Genomic DNA, 20,537 nt, shown 5'->3' with positions numbered 1-20,537 from the left:
TTCTATGAAAAGCGGAAGTTTTGACAATTCTCGTTCTCAGAGCCCGTAGTGTCTTTTAGTCTGCGTAGCCTGGGTTAGATAATCAAACGCCGTAGCGCGCTTCGTGAACTTTTGGTTCACTCATATAGTTACAGGGTCTTTGGCATCGCCTGCCACTAGGGATTTTGTTTTATTTTAGTTGTCTAGTCCACTGACATAGTTAAGAAACTTATAAACTGTGTAGCTTTCCTAAGTAAACCTTAGATAAGACAAGAGACGAGACGAGACGAGACGAGACGAGACGAGACGAGACGAGACGAGACGAGACGAGACGAGACGGGACGGGACGAGTATGGCAAGCCGTTTGTAGCAGAATTAAATCCTTGCAATATATGTTTAATCCTTTAAATAACGGTTTTATTTAAAGATAGAAAAAGGCATTCAATCCAATGGTAAATAAAATTTTGGTTCAATTCAATCTTTTAATTTTCACGATTCAATCCAATACCTGGAATATTGATTCAATCCAATACCTAAAATATTGATTCAATCCAATACCTCAAATATTGATTCAATCCAGTACCTAAAATATTGATTCAATCCAATACCTGGAATATTGATTCAATCCAATACCTCGAATATTGATGCAATCCAATACCTGAAGTATTGATTCAATCCAATACCTCAAATATTGATTCAATCCAATACCTCAAATATTGATTCAATCCAATACCTCAAATATTGATTCAATCCAGTACCTAAAATATTGATTCAATCCAATACCTGGAATATTGATTCAATCCAATACCTCGAATATTGATGCAATCCAATACCTGAAATATTGATTCAATCCAATACCTCAAATATTGATTCAATCCAGTACCTAAAATATTGATTCAATCCAATACCTGGAATATTGATTCAATCTAATACCTCGAATATTGATGCAATCCAATACCTGAAATATTGATTCAATCCAATACCTCAAATATTGATTCAATCCAATACCTCAAATATTGATGTAATCTTCCTGGGCCGAGCACGGCCAACAGGAACGAGAGTAACTGAGCACTAGAGAGCACTGAAAACATGGCGGACGAAGGAGAACTAGATTTAGAAGTTGAGTTTCCTAAGTTTCTTGCAGACATCTTGGATAAAACGGAAATAATTTTTGAGAATTTTGACTCAGAAGTTGGAGCCATGGAAGACCATTTCTTAAAATTCCTGTTGAGGTGCTCGAGGAACTTTGAGGACTAGGATTCATCTGGACAACGATAACAAAGATGATTGGAGTTTGGAGATGGGCAATTCACAGAAGATTGACTGAGTATGGCTGAGAAGATATGAGGGGTTTCAACAGCTTACCTGATAAGGAACCGAAATCATTCAAGAGTATGGATATAATTTCATTGCAGGTTTCTTTAAGTCCATTGGGTTACGGGTTCAACGGAGAAGAATAAGAGAAAGGTTAGCAAAATTAGATCCCCAAAACACTGTCTTGAGATGGGGTGCGTAAATTCGCTTTGGCATCTAGATGGACATCACTCTCTGATCCGTTGGAAAATACTAATTCGGCTGTATAGACGGATTTTCTCGGAGAATGATGTTTTTGCAATGTAGTGCCAACAATAAAGCAGCAACAGGTCTTGAATTGTTTCTGGATGCCGTTAAGAGAGACGGAGAATTTTGGCCTTCGAGAGTACGGGTAGATCATGGTGTTGAAAACGTTGGTGTGTGCGGTACAACGGAGCAGGTTAGAAGAGAGGAGAGGGGCAGCTTCACTGCAGGACCATCAACACAACCAACGAATTGAAAGATTGTGGAGGGATGTTTCCGTTGTGCTTCCCACTTGTACTTTTACACTTTTTGTAGTATGGAATTGTCAGGCATCCTGGACACTGATAATTCAGTGCATCTTTCCACCTTACACTTAGTTTTTCAACCAAGGATAAACCAAGCTCTTTGCCAGTTCACTGAAGCTTTCAACCACCAAAATGTAAGAACAGAAAAAAAACTGGTTGCCATACCAAATGTGGCTTAATCATATGATGCAGCCTGAAAACCCCCTTTCAAATGGAAAGTCATATGATTTTGAATACTATGGTGATGATCCTGATGGTCCAACTCCATTGGGCGGTGATAACAATGTTGTAGTTGAAGAAATTGACCTGGTACAACATGATTCAGTGCAGTCATTTGTATTGGAAAGGCTAGATCCCTTAAGATAATCAAGTCAAATGGGAGTAGACATCTTCCAAGAGGCTCTAGAACTAGTGACAGTTAAACTTGGGCAACTGACAATTGCGTAATACTACATGTGTGTGGGCTGGGTAAAGGAGATTATGGCCCTTAAAGTATTTTTGCAACTCAGTTCACAACAGAAAACCTCACCCTGTATCGAGTAAATTATTTTCTCATCTTCCTTTTCATTGATATACAAAACTCAGAAGCTGCTTGAATTACAGAATGCCTAACTTCTAGCAACACAACTAAACTGAAGAGAAATCAGGGCATTTGATAACTGCCATGTGCACTACTCTGCCTTGTAGATTTTTCAGGTGCTTATCAAAACAGATGTTAAAATGTTGCAAGGTTAATTTGTTATCTTATTTTCAAAAGTACCCAGGACACAAGACTAACCTCTTGGTGCACTGGCGTAATGGCTACTAACAGGACTCATGTCACTAGCCAAAACTAACTTTGCACCAGCCAGCCTTTTTCATACACAGTTTCACTGACTTTTTTATAAGAGTGGTCAATCTTGAACATTTCTTCTTGCATCAAAAATGTTAATAATAATCACTAAGAAAATTTTACTCCCACAAACACAAATCCTGCTTTTCTTTAATATGCTTATGTTCAATCTCTGATGTACTTTTATCAGTGTTGCCATTTTCTTTTATCTCCCTTTAATAGTTAAATATTTATCATATGCTTATTAAGGCAATTATTTCCATGAAATCCACTCATAGTTTCCCTGTTTTCATTAGTTTCTATTCTCTTCAGTTTTACTTTGTCAGGATAATTCTCAATTTTGTTTTCATCCAGTAGACCAGTACTCCATTCCATCATGATTGTCACAATGGCTAGTGAAAGTGCAAAATCTACTATTCAAAACTTAAATGTGTGGCTAGTTGGCAGTAGTGTTAGCCTTGAGCCCTGGGTACCCGATAATATTCACAACAAATTGGTGCCATGCTTGTCATAGAATATCAAGAAAAACATCGTTTTTAGGAAAGAAGTACCACATGTGGGTTAAATAATGCAAAACATGAGACAACAACATTGAAAAACTTAAAAACACATCCCAATGTTCAATGATTGCTGTCTTGTAAAATGTAAAGGTTCTTATTTCAAAAATAACTTAAAGCCAGGTTTACACAAGCAGTTTTTGTGAGAAACATGTTTGACTGTGCACACGGCACAGCAAAAATTTTGTTTACAGTTCAAAGTTTAGTGTGCCAGTAATGATTGGACAGCAGAAATATGCACAATACCAAAGACCAATGTGGTAGCAAAATTTGCCACAGTTTATGTTATTTGCCACAAAAAGCTAGCACACACAGCTTTTAATAAACAAATATGTTTATCACATAAAAATTGGTTAACTTACATCTACAAAAGCGGCAGTAATGGAATCTAAATTTTCCGTGTCCCTTGTGTCTAGGTTGTAGCAATGTCTCATTTACCTAAGCAGACTAATGGTTTGATCAAGAACTTCGGCGTGCGCTTCTGCAACTTCTGAGTCAAAATTCTCAAAAATTATTTCCGTTTTATCCAAGACGTCTGCAAGAAACTTAGGAAACTCAACTTCTAAATCTAGATGTTTTCAGTGCTCTCTAGTGCTCAGTTACTCTCGTTCCTGTTGGCCGTGCTCGGCCCAGGAAGATTGCATCAATATTTGAGGTATTGGATTGAATCAATATTTCAGGTATTGGATTGAATCAATATTCGAGGTATTGGATTGAATCAATATTCCAGGTATTGGATTGAATCAATATTTTAGGTATTGGATTGAATCAATATTCCAGGTATTGGATTGAATCAATATTTGAGGTATTGGATTGAATCAATATTTTAGGTATTGGATTGAATCAATATTCCAGGTATTGGATTGAATCGTGAAAATTAAAAGATTGAATTGAACCAAAATTTTATTTACCATTGGATTGAATGCCTTTTTCTATCTTTAAATAAAACCGTTATTTAAAGGATTAAACATATATTGCAAGGATTTAATTTTGCTACAAACGGCTTGCCATAGACGAGCCCGTATGGAACGCCAGAACTGTCTTATGATACTTTTTTTTTATTATATTGGGTGGTTATGTCATTATATTTAGTACTTATGTTATTATATTCGGTGATTAACTCATTATACTCGGTGCTTATGTCTTTATTTGCGGTGCTGTCTTCATTATATTCGGTGCTTATTCCATTACATTCGGTGCTTCCCTCGTTATATTCGGTGCTTTCTTCGTTATATTAGGTGCTTTTTTCATTATATTCGGTGCTGTCTTTATTATATTCGGTGCTTTCTTCGTTATATTAGGTGCTTTTTTCATTATATTCGGTGCTGTCTTTATTATATTCGGTGCTTTCTTCGTTATATTCGGTTCTAACTTTGTTTGGTGTTTTCTTCATTATTACGGGTGCTAACACTATTATATTCGGTGCTCTTTTCCTTATATTCGGTGCAAAGGCCATTACATTCGGTACTTCCTTGTTCGGTGATTACTTCATTATATTCGGTGCTTTCTTCGATATGATCGTCACCAGTCTTCGGCCAGATTGCGTGACTGTCGGCACGTAACCCGCAGAAATTAACAAAATTTAGGAAAAAAAAAGAAAAAAGAAAAAAAGAGTACATAGAGATAGCCATGTTTGCGTTCCAACTTATAACGGGAATAGTGAATATTTCTTACAGGAAACAGTAAGTTTCAAACCAAACACTTCTATTTCTTTTCTTTTCTTTTCTTTTCTTTTCTTTTCTTTTCACACCGCCTGGATTAGTTAATTATTAAATCTGCCTTGTGGCGGGGCCTTCGCGCCAGTTTTCAATTTTCGTTCACTCACATTTTGAGACCAGTCGTGGCGGTTCACTCGGTCCGACCTTCACGTGCTTTTTACGTGTTGACTTTTTACGTGCCGACAGTCACGCAACGCACATAAAGTCAAAAAGCAGATTGCGATCAAATGAGTATGTTTCAGAGAACAACACATTTTTTTTGCTACATACAATTGCATAAAAAAGGTCTGTTTTGAAAAACAGTGTCGGCTGCTGTTCTAAACCTTGTTAGTTCTTCACTGTTTGACCGACGCGACAGCGATAAACCTGAGAAGTTAAATATTTGTTTTTCACCGTTTGATCGACGCGACAACATAAACCGGAGAAGATAAACATCTCGCCCCATTGTGGCCATAGAGCAATTCAGGTGATAACAATTGAGTTTTTAATTTCGAGGGGTCTGAGTTTTAGGGGTCTGAGGTTTCGGGGTCTGAGTTTTCGTGACACCCGTTTTTCCCGGCTTTCCCTAGACTACCTTCAAATTGTACGGCCCCTTGCGAAGACTGGTGACGATCATATCGAAGAAAGCACCGAATATAATGAAGTAATCACCGAACAAGGAAGTACCGAATATAATGGCCTTTGCACCGAATATAAGGAAAAGAGCACCGAATATAATAGTGTTAGCACCCGTAATAATGAAGAAAACACCAAACAAAGTTAGAACCGAATATAACGAAGAAAGCACCGAATATAATAAAGACAGCACCGAATATAATGAAAAAAGCACCTAATATAACGAAGAAAGCACCGAATATAATAAAGACAGCACCGAATATAATGAAAAAAGCACCTAATATAACGAAGAAAGCACCGAATATAACGAGGGAAGCACCGAATGTAATGGAATAAGCACCGAATACAATGAAGACAGCACCGCAAATAAAGACATAAGCACCGAGTATATAAATGGAATAAGCACCGAGTATAATGAGTTAATCACCGAATCCAATAACATAAGTACTAAATATAATGACATAACCACCCAATGTAATAAAAAAAAGTATCATAAGACAGTTCTGGCGTTGAATAAGCCCGGCCCGGCCCGACGGACCGGTCCGGAAGCCGTGTCTTAAATTTGCTTAAAATTAAGATATTTTACTGTGGCGACTTAATTTAGACTTGAAATCGGTCAGTGAAGGTGCTTTTCAATATGGCACTCCCAGTTTATATTTCGATCGACATAAACTCCAAGGGATTTAGCGGAGGTTACTTATTCCACTGCGTTCTTGTTTATAATAAGAGAGGGACTTTCCATAAATTGTGATAACTTCTGCCTTGATGCAATAAGCGTAAACTCAGTTTTTGTCATATTAAGGGAAAGCTTGTTATCTGAAGGCCTTCCACTTTGGTAGGCACCTTTGAGCTTTCACTTCATTGAGCTTTCATTGAGCGCCCTGTCATGTCAGACCATAAGCAAAATTATATATATATATATATATATCAATAATACAGCCAAACAGAATAGAGGAAAGTCGTTGTAGACACGACCTGTAGATACCCGTTTAATAAGTCTCGACGCCATTTTGAATATTTAAAATTATGACGTCATTCGCGGAAAGTAACCTATCATCTGTGCGCTGATTTCATTACGCTGGTCGCTTGATATGAAATGCTATCGTTAAAAGAAGAGTCCAAGAAAGGTCAGTATCTTTCCAGCACCTTATAAATATTACATGAAATAAAACTCAGAAGATAACCTTTTTGTTAGGCTCAAACGGTCGCAAGTGCGCGGTTCCTTTGTGTAATTCGTATGGGGATGCGTTCGACAAGAGCCGCTAGAGAAATGTGACTTATCACAACAGTATCACAAGATACCAAGCGCACCAGAACTGAAGAAATAATGGCTTCAACGAACAGGAAGAGAGGAAAATTCAGGGTTTAAGGTATGTACTCGATTTTTATAGAAGTACCCCTTACCAAACCAAACACTATTTTAAATGTATTTAAATACTATTTTTAAAAACTGTTTTTAACCTATTTTACGAAATAGATTAAAAACAGGGCGAAAAGTGTATTTTTAACGTAGTTTTCGACTGCTTTTAATAGTGTTTAAACCTGTTTAAAACACTATTGAAACAAAATTTGAAATGTATTTTGGAAAGCTTTTAAAAATATAGTTAAAATTCCAAAACTCGAAATCCTTTGCCAAGTTTAAAAATATAATTAAAATAGTCTGTAACTACTTTACAAATCTCTCGAGGAATACAGCATTCAGAATAAAAACAGGACACAAATCGTTTTAAAAACAGCTTTTAATCCGCAAGACTATTTTTGAACTAGTTTAAATGACAATTTTAAAAGTATTTTGTACAAAATAGGTTTAAAATAGGTGCAAAATTATATTTTTAACATATTTTTCGACTGATTTTAAAGGTGTTAAAACCTGTTTAAAACACTATTGAAATCCTCTGTCTCAAAATATATTTCAATAGTACTTTAAACAGTTTAAAAATTAAAGTGGATCATATATGAAAAAATATGTCAAATACAATATAAATATATGAAAATAGCTTTAAAATAGTCCAGAAATGGCTTACAGTAATATAGTATAAAACAGCATAAAAATAGCACAAAATAGTATGAAAACAGTATGAAAATACAGTAAAAATAGTGTCAAAACAGCATAACAATAGTGCCAAAAAAAAACTTAAACTTACATGTACCTTTGCTCTAGCTGTGAACAACACATGACATGCTAGAAGTCAGTGTAGGGCAAACTCAAGCTTGATGGGGGTGCTTGGCTCTACTTCTTTCTTTACTTGTATAATCAATGTATGTAGCTCTAGACTTACTGTATCTGTATATGAAAAGCTGTAATAACAGTTGAGTCTGTGATAATATTTTTTTTTGTCTACTGTACATGTATAAAAGGCTAAAAGTTACTAAAGTTTTAAAAACCAAAACATTTTTGAGTGTACGGTCATCATCAGTGGTGCATATTTTCTTTGTTAAGAAGAATTGCAAACAATGTAAAGGAGTCAAAGGAACATGCATGTATCAATACCAATTGAGAACTTGAGGCTAAGGGTCCATTACTTAGTATAAAACATCTTCTATATCACTCATTTTAAGGCTAAATACAGGTTATTTACTTGTACTGGTATGCTATGTCTGCAGGGCTGTCATTAAGGGTTGTAAGCCGTAACACCTGTTATGGCTGAGTATGCTTGATTTTCCCTTGATGCTGCCAGTGAAATTCCCTGTTGTTTAGAGAAATCACCCACAAAGTAACAAATTTGCTATGGGTGTGGAGAATAAGGCTACAGGTGACCAAAAAATTAATGACAACCCTGGTCTGTACATGGGAACTATATACATTGTAAATGTACATGCAGTACATGCATCAATCACTTCTAATCAAGGGAACCCTTTGGCCAATTTAGAGGGTGCAACTTATTGTGTGACTTTTGTAAATTTAGTAGGTGATGATCATGTTGTGCAAAGGTTTTGTTCATCTTTCATCACTGAGCAATGTCTGAGGCTGCAACTAAACTCTGCATCATTTATGTGGTCCATGTTACAGTTGCAAGCAAGTTGTAGGGTTGATTTTGAGTCATGGACTTGTTTTATGTACATGTACAAGTGCATGTAGCAATTAAAGCTGTACCATCTTATTGGGCCTACAGATACTCAGACTATGAGTAGTCCCGGCCTCTTTCGCTTAGTCTATTGTGTGTGATGCAAATGAAAACAGCGAGAAAAAAAAATGTTGATTTTCTTTTGTGTCATGCATGATACATAGACTAAGAGCCTCTTCATATGAGCCCGGTAACTGGCCAAGTGCTGTGTTGCAAAAGCGAAGCTATTTTGCCTAAAAAGTTTCGTCCTGGTTACCCGGGCTGGAGCATTCATATGGGAAAATTTTCATCCCGGTCACTGAGATCTTGGACGCAAAAACTGAGATCTCAGTAACCCGGCCAGCCTGGCTTCTCATACATATATGAACACATCAAAATTTTTACGAAGGAAAGAGTGGCCAGGTGAGATCTCAGAAAATGAGCCAGGCTGGTTGACCGGGCTCATATGAAGAGGCCCTAAGCCAAAGAGGGAATACTTGTAGTCTTAGCAAGCAGGGCAGGGAAAAACCCACATCCCATTGCCTGGGGCAAGTAAATTTTGCTCTTGGGCAAGTGAAAATGGAAGTTTGGAGGTCTGGTCAGGTGGGCAAGTGAAATTAGCCTCAGTACATATAATCTTGTGAATGATAATTTCCAATCAAAGCCTATTTCAAAACTTAAGACTGCAAGATGAGCAAAACAGTGAGTTAAAAGCATGGATTAATTTAAAATCCAAGCATACTTTGTATCTGACACAACAATTGTGTCACTGTTGGTAGTTTCTTTCACCTAGTTTCATAGTGCCAGTAAACTCATTTTGTTATAGTCTATCACTGAATATAGACAGCAACTAGTAAATGATGTAGTTGATAGGGCATGAACCCTACGTGCCCATTGGGCATTAGTAATATTTTAGTGCAGCCAATTGAAAACTAAAATAAAATGGCCCACTGGGCAGCTAGATTTCATTTTTTTTTCCTGCCCTGGCAAGATGAAGCTTAAAAAACGAAAACCACTTGCAGTAAGTTATAGGGAACCCAAGCTGTCACAAGTCAAGGTCATGTGCAATATGAGGTAAAGTTTTACAAAAACTACAGTATTCCATCATGAAAGATATAATTAATGCATACCATGTTCTCCTTGAAATAAACTTTGTAGCCGCAGTGGACATGTATGTAATATATGATCGATAATATTATTATTTACAAGTTAACAAAAATTATCCCATCAAGTTGTAAGGTTCATTCATTTCCAACAAGAAACAACTGTACTTTCACTGATGTGACATGACTGTAGTAGCTGCATATAGCTTCCTTTCTAACCCTAAATTTAGTTATTTCCTCCTTTAAAAATTTACCAACGATTGCAGAATTGCAGCAATAACTTTGTAACCGGAAGGCAGTTGAAAGACCCCTACCAGACTCACAGAGACTTTGGCCCTGACAGGGTAGCACCACTCTCCATCTCCTGTTTCTCAAAGCTGAAAATAAAAACAAAATTATTTACTGCATTGTTTAGTTATTGCAGGGTTTAATATTTTTGCCTCCATGTATGTTTTGTTACCATGTTAAATCTATAAAGTTGCCTTTCCACTTGAAGAAAAACAAACTGTTTGATTCAACTTCCACAGCTCGCACTTTAATTTCCCTACGAAGAGATCGATCAGTTTATGCCATGTCAAGATAGTAAAATGATCACAATGGATGAGTAATTTACGGCTGCACAAAAATGGCATACACAGTTGCAAACATGTAACTGCCATATAACTGATCATACATGTATATAAAACAGTACCTAATTATGTAGACTGGACAAAGAACAATTCAAAATTCAGATCTATGTTTCATAGGCAATCATCTTATTCGATAAAACAGCTGATGTGGTTACAGATATGTTACATGTATTTACATGTGCATGCATCTTTTCGAATGAAAGACACACCAAGACAGAAGATGGTCGGCTTACCTCCATTTCCTTGAGACATTACCAAGTTGAAGTCTATCAGAAAGACAAATCATGGTCGCTACACCCACGAGTCATATGATTCGGTTCGGTCCCTTAAGTTTTCGTCCAGTAAAAGGTAAAAAAACAAACAAATGAACTGTTGCACTGGTTTTAAACGACTGGAACGAAACCTCCGTTTTACACAGCAATTTTGAAATGGAAACAAGTCACGTGGTCACTCACATGATCTTTCATGCAATCACAGCTGACCAAAATGCTCGCATCTGAGTATTGCACCGGTGGGTCAGCGGAAAATCGACCGGAAAATCCGTTTGCGCAAAAAGTTACGACCGCCAAAACGAAGCAAGAGGATTGCATCGATCGCCACATTGGATATAGTTCTTAGCCCAGGATTTTTAACGGTACGGTATCTGTTTATTTTATCTGCTTAAACTCCATTTTTTTTGTGTACAGCCCTCGTAACTTTTTCAAGCGTATTTTCAGGTATTTTACATTGAGACATACGCGGGCAATGCTTGGCGTCTTCTTGTTTGGATGCGCCAAATGTTTATTCATAAAAGAAGCTTTCTCTTAGATGCATGGCTTTGCTCCAGACGTAACTAATCACGTACCAAATCGAACGTTCGATTAAACGAACTTTATCGAAATCAATCGAACTTAATCGAACGATTGGGTCCGAACACTCGAAGAACAAAATTGGGACATTCGAATGAATGGAATCGCACTTTGTTGTCGTGCGAGAATGTGTTGTACACATGTTCATGTATTGACTAATTGCAGGCTATAACACATGAAATCCAAGCTTGAATCAAGCCTGCCATGAACAGTCGAATCCTTGCATTTTGGTTGCGACGTTAGGTGTCACTCAACCTGTATTCGCCCTATTGTTTCTATCGTTAATTTTACTTTAATTATTTTTATTCTTCTATATTATGGATGTAGATTTCTTGGCAAAAATGATATTCACACAAAGGGGCTCTGGGAAATGGTTGAAGGGCCTAGTGTTAGGGACTTCTCCCCATGCACATGTTAGTTTTGATCTTCAGTGGGGGATAGACAAGCATTCAGTGTAGTTCAAATTCACCAAATTTTTGATTAGATGAATGCACTACATTTATGTGGCAGGTTGATATATTTCCAAAAAATATGGCTAAGCACAACAAAGGTTCAGGAAGAAGAAATTACCTGGCAAGAAGAAGAAAAAATAATGAAAGACAAGAGGACGAAGTAATAAGAGAAGGATGAAAACACAGAAAACTACATGTAGCTGAAGTATTTCATTCTTTACAAGAAACTGAGGCAGATGAAACAATTAAGTTGGGAAAGATTTGCGGAATCAGTGTGATTTACCACCAAGGCGTTTTTATGTGGTCCAATGAGGGTTCTTTATTTGCTTTTGCTTGTAACATTTTCAAGAAACAGAGAAAATTTAACCAGTTACAGAATAACCCACTAGGACATGAATGAATGGGTAAGTGGATAATGCAGTTGATTCATGTACATAATTAATAATGAAATGTTCCAAGTCCTGGTTCGGTAGTTGTTGTTCGCGAGATCTTGAAGCTTGTGCTCTAGTTTGCAAGATGGCATCCAAGCAAATGTGCAAAGGCCTCTAGGTGTTCTGAAATGTTATTGTTGACAACTGAAAAATAAATCTTTTTATCATTCGATGCATTTTGTCTTCCTTTTCATTGGCTGAGAGCCCACCAAGTGACCTGTAAATAACTGCCTACAAATAATGATCTGCTCATGCGTAGTGCTGTGTAAATGTGTTTGCTGTAAATAATATTGAATTTTCCTCTCATGCGTAATTGAAACCAAGCTCTCAGGTGAAATAATTTAAATGGCAGATCGCTTCCCTGAGCTGTCAGAGAGTGATTTAAATGTGAAACCAAACTGGGTGGTCACAGATCAATTATTTGCCTCAGCCTTCAGCTTTGGGAAATAATTGATCTGCCTACCACTGACAAATCATGATATTTTGCTCAACCTCATCCAATAATAATTATTATTCACAGTTATTGTGAATTTGATACATATATTTGTTTGGTTTTAAAACCAAAGGAACCGGTGCTTTTTGCCAGCTTGCTGTGATGTTAGTAGTGAATGCCTCTTGTTAACAGATCAAAGCACAGACTCTTATAATATTAGCCTGCTCACAACATCTGTCATTGAAACCAACCACTAAATTCAACATAAGTCTGCTCATAACAGACTGGAACAACAACTTTTATCATTAACAACTGTTTCTAAGACCCAAAAAATGGATTTCCTACATTGTTAACAATAATGACTAAACTGTTATATGACTGTCAAATCTGAGAAACTGTAACTGCTCATATGGGAAACAAGAAAAAAAGAATTGTTTGAAAGAACAAAAAAAAAAGGAATTTGGTTGTGAGATCTTGATTTTGGTGTACTTTGTGAGTGACAGCACTTTTGCAAGATCTTGAAGCATGTATACCATGATGAGTGACCACAATAAGTCACTGGCTGATTACTACAATCAATTTTCTTTTTCATATTCAGTGGTTGTCATTTCTTGTGATTTGTTTTGAGATCTTTCACGTGCACACTGTGAGTGGGACACTTTTTGCCAAAATTACGTGTATGTAAATTATGTAATCTTGAAGCATGTACATGGTGACTGACCACAATCAATAATTTGCTAATTACTGCAAGCTAGTTACATGTACCTTGAAATTTTCATTTTAATATTGAGTAGATGTGATTTTTTTGTGATTTGACTGTGAGATCTTAATTCTGGTCTACTTTGTGAGTGATGGCATGTTTTGCCATGAGGAGTGGCCCCAATCAATAATAAGTAATGTCAACCAATTACTTGGATCAATTTTCCTCGAGTTATTAGTTGTTGCTTTCAGAGATTTGATTGCTTCTGGTAAATTTTTAAAGTGATGACACTTTTGATAGAACTTATATCTTGTGCATGTACATGCGGCCTAGCACACGCTCTCAACCTGAACCTCACTTGTGAACAAACATGGCATCTGTGACCATGTCCTTTTAGAGAAGACTGGGATTTACTTTAACGCCTATCGAAAAACTCCTCTGAGAAGTCCTGGAGTTGTTCAGTCTTTACCTGCCATTTTGGTTATAAACAGTGCTTGATACTTCGAGAAAGAAGAAAGACAGGAATACATGTACATGCAGGGCGGCAAGAGAGTGCTTTTTTTTGCGAAAAGGTTTGTTTGTCCACAGATTCATGTTTTTGGCTTGGCTAAATTATTGATTAATTTTGATATTGAGAGAGTCTTAAAAGCTTACATGTACACACTAAAAGTGTAAGTTTTTTGTTTTCCTAATTTTGCATTTGTTTAGGTGATGTCTATGCCAAATATTTTGTTATAATATGTGAGTTTATCTATTTAATTCCACTAGAGTAATGTTTATAATACAGATTCCTAAACACTATTCACACTGCACTCTAAGTTTTATATTTGATGTTGGAAGAGACTCTTACATTTACATGTAGGTCCTAGTTTTTGGGGCACCCAAATTTAAATTCCTTATGCGTGACCACTTGGCACAGAGCCAGTGCCAGAATGACAGCCACCGCTGAGAGCTATGAAATAGCCAGTTCCTAAGCCAGAACCTGAGCATGTGCCTGTGTCCATTTGGTCACCAAACAGACTGTAATGTCTGCTCACCTGTGATCTCTTCTATACCAAAACTGGAATTTATGGTACTGGTATTACATGTATGTCACCAAATGATGCAAATCCTATGCTTGGCAATTATTTCTTTAAAGCAGTTTGGCAGGAAGCTTTTAGAAAATTCAAACTGTCAGCTGATGTTAAAAAGTTCCCAGAGGTTACAGCCGATAACACTTTTGCATGAGCAATCACAGCATAATAAACAGAAGTTAAGACCAAGTTCCTGGCAAACAAGGCCAAACAATGATTTAATGAAACAAGAGGGTCTGGATCTGATTTACAGTATAAATTTACAGGCAAAGATTCACACTGTTTTTGTCATAACTTCATGAGATTAACCAAGTGAAGTGGCTTAGTCATGAAATTGATTCCAAGAAGGAACATCAAATTTACATAGTAGATATAATATACTGCTTGCAAAACTAAATCAAAAACTTCAGATGACATCCCACATTTAAATTCTATCCTCCAGCCATAAAAGGGCCCTCTTTCGGGGACTGAGGCACTGGTGGATCATTTTCAGCCAGATCTTTATTTCCCCTTTGAGAAGTAGTGCAGCTGATTTCTGGGACTGTCTTGCTCCAAAGAGCTTTGTCCGTCACAATGTTTTTTGAAAAGAGAATTTAGGCTGCTGCTGGCTTTCACCTCTGTTTTAAATGCAAAATGGTCATACATGTAATCATGCAGTGGATGAAGGGCTTGAATCGCTTTAAAAATTACTTGGTCTTCTCCCACCGCCCTTTTCAAACATTGCATGGTTATTTTTGTTGTATTCCTGCTGTACAGTTCAGGTTGATAACAGTGGGCGAAAAAGTTCCACTCATGAGCGTGCACTAGCCCAGCATGGTACATATAATATAGAACTTACCTGCTGTTTTCTAGATACAATGTAAACTAAACTCACTACAGTTGAGAATCATTGTGTTTAAAGGTTTTGTATGTAAAGCTTGAGTGAAAAGAAACTATAAGCAGTTTTCAAAAAGGGGATGCAAATTATGTTGATTGAATTATAAATTTCCATTGGGCTAGATTTATAAATAGTGCAAAAATAGTGTATAGATCGTTTTCACGTGACATCATCAAATTCCAAAATCCAAAACTAAAGAGCCACGAAAATTTTTATCCTCATAAGGCATAAGGGGATCTAAACTTAAAGCTGTTTACAACTTTTCAGCTCAATAGTGTGCTTGGTTTAGAAACCAGTGCCGTTTGAAGTTCAGAGTTATGTCGGTGCGTGACATACCACTCCGATCGCGTTTGTGGAGAAATGTACACTTATCTAATGATTTTTAGCCTTTTTAGGAGTTAAAGTGTTAGGAAAAGTGCTTGTGTAAATGTTTGTTGGTTCAGTTCAGATAATTAGTCACCTAGATAGCCAAAGTAAGTTCCAGATGTTTGCACTATTTTCCGACCGCCATGTTGGTGGAGCACAGAGCTCCACCAACATGGCGGCTCCATACTGGGCTCTGTAAATTTGCGCAAAACATTTCGACGAATATCTGAAGTTTGGGAAAACGCAAAGACCCAAATATTGGAGAAGTGTCTCCTTTACCTGTCTCCTATAATATCAAAATTTCTTGACTTTATCCACTGAATAGTTTTCGATTTATTTTTTTGTTGCGTGACAGTGAAAACCATCTATTTAAAATCTGTTTTTGAGATAGACATCATTATTTAAAACTACTATTTAAATAGTATACTCGCCTGATTAAAACTTAAAATATGTTTAAAACAGACTGTCTTGGTTGTATTTTAAAGCTTATAATATGAATTGCTATCTCAAATAGGTTTTAAACTTCCTATGTAAAACATATTTTATGTTCTTGACATGTCAACTACATTTTAAATATCCTATTTAAAGACTCTTTTAACTCTGAAAATTTGTAAAATACTTTTTAAACCTACAGCCATTGCCAACATAACTTTCAAAACAGGGTTTAACTAGAATTTTTAAACTGTTTGAACGAAATTTTTGTGGCCATAGTATTAAAATAGATTTTAAATCCCCTATTTAAACCCTGTTTTGAGCTCAAACTACGTTAAAAACAGAGTGAAAATCATTCCAATGTCATGAAGCAGGTTTTAACTATACTTGAAATACATTACAAATAAGAAGCGAAATTTTGAATTTTGTACAAAATAGCACAAAAATACCCTATAGTGACTTCAAAATACTGTTTAAATCGTCAAAATACGTTCAAAACAGTTTAAAATCAGTTTTAAAATACAGCTGTTTTGGTAAGGGGATCCTCTTAATCGAGAATTCTCATCAAGAACTCGTTTAAGCTCAGTTCTGTTTTGATCTGTTGTGCACCCGCCATTATTCCAGAGTTTGCGTTACATTTGACAAATGGACATTCAACGGGTAGGGGTAGGGTGGGTAGGAAGTGAAAATGTAACCACCATTAAAGCCATTTTACGCATTTCTGTGGCTAAACTAGTAACTGGCTCTACCATTTTCTAGGTTATTTTTGCAGGGTAGGTGGGGGGAAGGGGAGGGGGGGTCGTGTATTAAAAAAAAAGAAAACGATAGACAGTATCAGGTCAAAAGATTATGATCTGTGTATCTTGATTAGCCTTATCAGTTCATCAGTAAGGCCCTATTAGGAGTTTACAGGATACTGGATATTTGGGTAAAAAATTAATAGGAAGCAAGAAAGTTAGGGGAACAATTAATGGGGTAGAGCATGTTTAGATCAGTCAAAACGGGACAGTTCTGTCTTTCGCTGCCGGAAGTGCCATCAAATTTTGCAAAAGACAACAGACTGACGAATAGTGCGCAGGAAGTAATGGTAAGCGACGTTTTATTGAAACTCCTTACATTTTCTTATCCGTTTCACTTTTGCATCAGAAAAGAAAATGCTCAGAAAATTACTGGACAGTTAAGGACGGTGCCTTCTTTTTTGTGGGCACACGGTCTGTGCATTACGTAAGGCATGGTTTAAACGCCAGGCGCGCGCTTGGGTTGTAACTAGTGACGTAACTATACCCTACCAAGCGTGCGACTGAAAAAAAAAATCCTATTGTGGCCGAAACAAATTTCGCACTAAAATTACGAGCCTGGGATTACCAGAAAAGCAGCATATCGCTAAGCACTAACTGTGAACGGCTTCCAGCTGAAAAACTAGCTTTTATCGTATCCGTAGAAAAAATCATACTGAAATTCAACTGTAGATGGCATAATGCGCGCGCAAAACAACTGCGAGAGACGTCAATGTTTAACTTACTTGGGAAGTAACAGGAAAAATTGTAACGGACACCGACAAAGTTTTCGAAAGGATGAAACAACTTATTTAACTTTTGAAAAAGGGGTGATTACAGCTACATTTTGTGGTATGAATTGGAAGTGGCAAGCCTATTCAACAATGCATTAGTTTTTCGCTGTGAGGAAAAGTTATGTAGAGTGTATTTTGGCTAAGCCAGAGGAGTGCTGTCCAGGGACGCTCAAAGCGCTGTTGCGACGATTCTGTTATTAAATACATATCAAAAGTGGTTTTTATGTTACCACTTGCCACGTAGTTTAAAGATGTTTTTTAATATGTTTAGTTTTCTGCATGTAAAGGGGAACCTTGGTGGAATTTGTGAAGAAATATCTTTACCTTTTTTTCAGAAAAATGCTACCGTCAGCAGTAGCTAATTATCTCGGAAAAATTAATGACTACCCCCAGTTTTCTTTGTGGATTCTAACAACCCTGGCTAAGATCTACTTTTTCCATGTTTTCTTAATCTGGCGGAAACACGTCTGCATTTTGTAGGCACCATTCGTTATGAGCCTGAGGCACCCCACAGCCGCTAATGTCGTTCAGTTATGTGATGGAGCACAGCTGCATGTCTGCACAAGACTAGTTTTCAACCCTATGCAGGGCGCTTTAAAATACCCTCATCTATCAAGCGAAGCACTAATATTGACGCTTAGCTTTCTAAAGACATTATAGATGCGTTTAAGGCACACAAGTTGAATGAGTCATAAGAAATGGGATGAGTTAACTGACACTTGTCAAAAATATCTGCAGCTTGATTCTCAGCGGTTGTTGTGTCTTCTTGGACGATCTTCTCCTGTCTTTTTCTGAGCTTTGAAGCCATTCTCGAGAGGAAGGATTAAACGTGGCAAGGAGTCAGGAACTCATCACAGGTGAACCGCGTAATTCTGGCGTCATCTTTTGAGCGCCTTATCTTTTCTGCTACAGTAACTGCTTCGACTTTTATGGCCGTCTCCTGACCCGAGAAAAACTTTTCTTCAAGGTAGTTTTTTTTGTTTTTCATTGAAACGAGTGGCCTTTTTCGTCACTTTCAGGGTCCAGCCTTTAGGTTTAATTTCTTCAGCAGGGACTGGAAGAGTATAATTTGCTAGGACAGGGTGAACACCACGATTGTCGCTATATCATATTTTGGCCTTGTCAAATAGGGTTTCCCTTTCAGGAACAAGTCAACATGAACCGTACTGTAAATTGTTCCTCAGTAATTTGCTGAACATTTCCTTATCTGAGGCAGAAGTGTAACCGCTTAGAAAAAGGAGTTTCAATAAAACGCCGCTTATCACTACTTCTTGCGCACTACTTGTCAGTCTGTTGCCTTTCGCAGCATTTGATGGCATTCCGAGCAGCGAAAGACACAAGTATAATGCTGAACAAAAAACAAGAGGATTTTTATCCAGGCAGTGAGGCCTGGGTTTAAATTTCGGCTCCTTTTTTTTTTTTCCTCGTTCAGTCACAAATCGCCGTCTGGTCTCTAAAGCGCATGCGTTACATGTGCATGCGTACAGCACGTGGAATCACAGGCAGCCCAAGCTCTCTCTATGAACCACTCAAGCAACACAACACGGCATCGAATTATAAGAGTTTATATGGGATTTTCTACAAGATATCCATGGAGGTAGTTAAAAGTGAAAATTCTCAATAAAAATGGCTGACCTTATTCCAAACGTGTGTTGTTTGCTCCTGGTGTGGTTATTTTACCGATTGAACTTGATTTAAGCGACTTTTCTGAATTCCGATTTTCCCTCTATAAAGAGAGGACAAGGCGAAACACCTCAGTCGGAACAGCCTGCCGAACGAAGTCAAAAATCCCAGGCTAAAATGTACCCACGGCCATAAATCTACCGCAGAATTCAAGGGCAAAGGTTGATCTTTCATTTCAATCCTCTAGCCACACAATTGCAGCCCTGCGAGCGACGCCAGGCGGCTCTTCGTGTCTCCAGTGAAACGATAAAACTATGGAAGAGCTCCGTGTCGTTTGATTCGCGACATAACGACCGTTGAAATCGGCTTGGTAACCTCGTCATGTTAGCAAACCAAGACTCGCGGGGGTACTAGACCGCAATTTGTCAACTAAACTTCTTGTAATCCCCTCAGGTCGAATTTACAATGCAAAATAAAAATCGTACAGAACGCTTTTGCAAAATGGCTTCAAAACCAAAGCAACTTAAGATCAACGGCGAAAGCTCCGTAGAAACTGAGGAGATACAATCATTTTTGAAGTGGAAGTGATGGTAAGTTTTCTCGTTTATGCACCTTTGATTTGTTTGTATAAAATATTCCCGAGCTGATAAACTAAATTTGCTTCTCTTAGGGTATTGTGGAATTACGAATATTGTGAGGAAACTGTAATGGAAGCCAGCAAAATTTTGTCTAGAGCATACGAAGAGAAAGAAATTGCCGTAAGCAAATTGAACTCTCTTTTGCTCGGGAGAATTCTGAACGAATTATGGGGAGATGAAGTTAAATTGGTGAGGCGAGGACCAAGTAATTCAAAGGTGCGTAAACGTGAAAACTTACCATGGCTTCCACTTCAAAAATGATCTCAGTTTACGGAGCTTTCGCCGTTGATCTTACGTTTGACAAATTTGACAAATTGCGGTCTAGTACCCCCGCGAGTCTTGGTTTGCTAACATGACGAGGTTACCAAGCCGATTTCAACGGTCGTTATGTCGCGGATCAAACGACACGGAGCTCTTCCATAGTTTTATCGTTTCACTGGGGACACGAAGAGCCGCCTGGCGTCGCTCGCAGGGCTGCAATTGTGTGGCTAGAGGATTGAAATGAAAGATCAACCTGTGCCCTTGAACTCTGCGGTGGATTTGTGGCCGTGGCCACATTTTAGCCTGGGATTTTTGACTTCGTTCGGCAGGCTGTTCCGACTGAGGTGTTTCGCCTTGTCCTCTCTTTATAGAGGGAAAATCGGAATTCAAAAAAGTCGCTTAAATCAAGTTCAATCGGTAAAATAACCACACCAGGAGCAAACAACACATGTATGGAACAAGGTAAGCCATTTTTATTGAGAATTTTCACTTTT

At 37.5% G+C, this 20,537-nt stretch overlaps 1 protein-coding gene and 3 long non-coding RNA genes across 4 annotated transcripts in view; 1 reads left to right on the top strand and 3 right to left on the bottom strand.

Moving 5' to 3' along the window:
• LOC110068320 (E3 ubiquitin-protein ligase TRIM71-like) overlaps positions 1 to 20,537 on the bottom strand; it is a 120,439-nt gene that overhangs the window by 62,510 nt on the left and 37,392 nt on the right. The gene's annotated exons all lie outside the window — the stretch shown is intronic.
• Positions 4,269 to 6,044, bottom strand: LOC149106873 (uncharacterized). The gene is made up of 2 exons (XR_016209907.1): positions 5,093 to 6,044; positions 4,269 to 5,050 (listed from the first exon to the last, which is right to left on the bottom strand). It is a non-coding gene; the product is annotated as an uncharacterized LOC149106873 (long non-coding RNA).
• Positions 8,625 to 10,631, bottom strand: LOC149106872 (uncharacterized). Its single transcript, XR_016209714.1, has 2 exons — positions 10,573 to 10,631; positions 8,625 to 10,254 (listed from the first exon to the last, which is right to left on the bottom strand). It is a non-coding gene; the product is annotated as an uncharacterized LOC149106872 (long non-coding RNA).
• LOC149106871 (uncharacterized) lies at positions 10,819 to 12,242 on the top strand. The gene is made up of 2 exons (XR_016209713.1): positions 10,819 to 10,973; positions 11,698 to 12,242. It is a non-coding gene; the product is annotated as an uncharacterized LOC149106871 (long non-coding RNA).

The sequence above is a fragment of the Orbicella faveolata genome, unplaced genomic scaffold (assembly GCF_042242905.1).
Source record: "Orbicella faveolata isolate gen_17 unplaced genomic scaffold, um_ofav_v1 contig_3, whole genome shotgun sequence".
NCBI classification, from domain to species: domain Eukaryota; kingdom Metazoa; phylum Cnidaria; class Anthozoa; order Scleractinia; family Merulinidae; genus Orbicella; species Orbicella faveolata.
The sequence above is the reverse complement of the archived record's forward strand: the minus strand, read 5'-3'. Positions and strand labels throughout refer to the sequence as shown.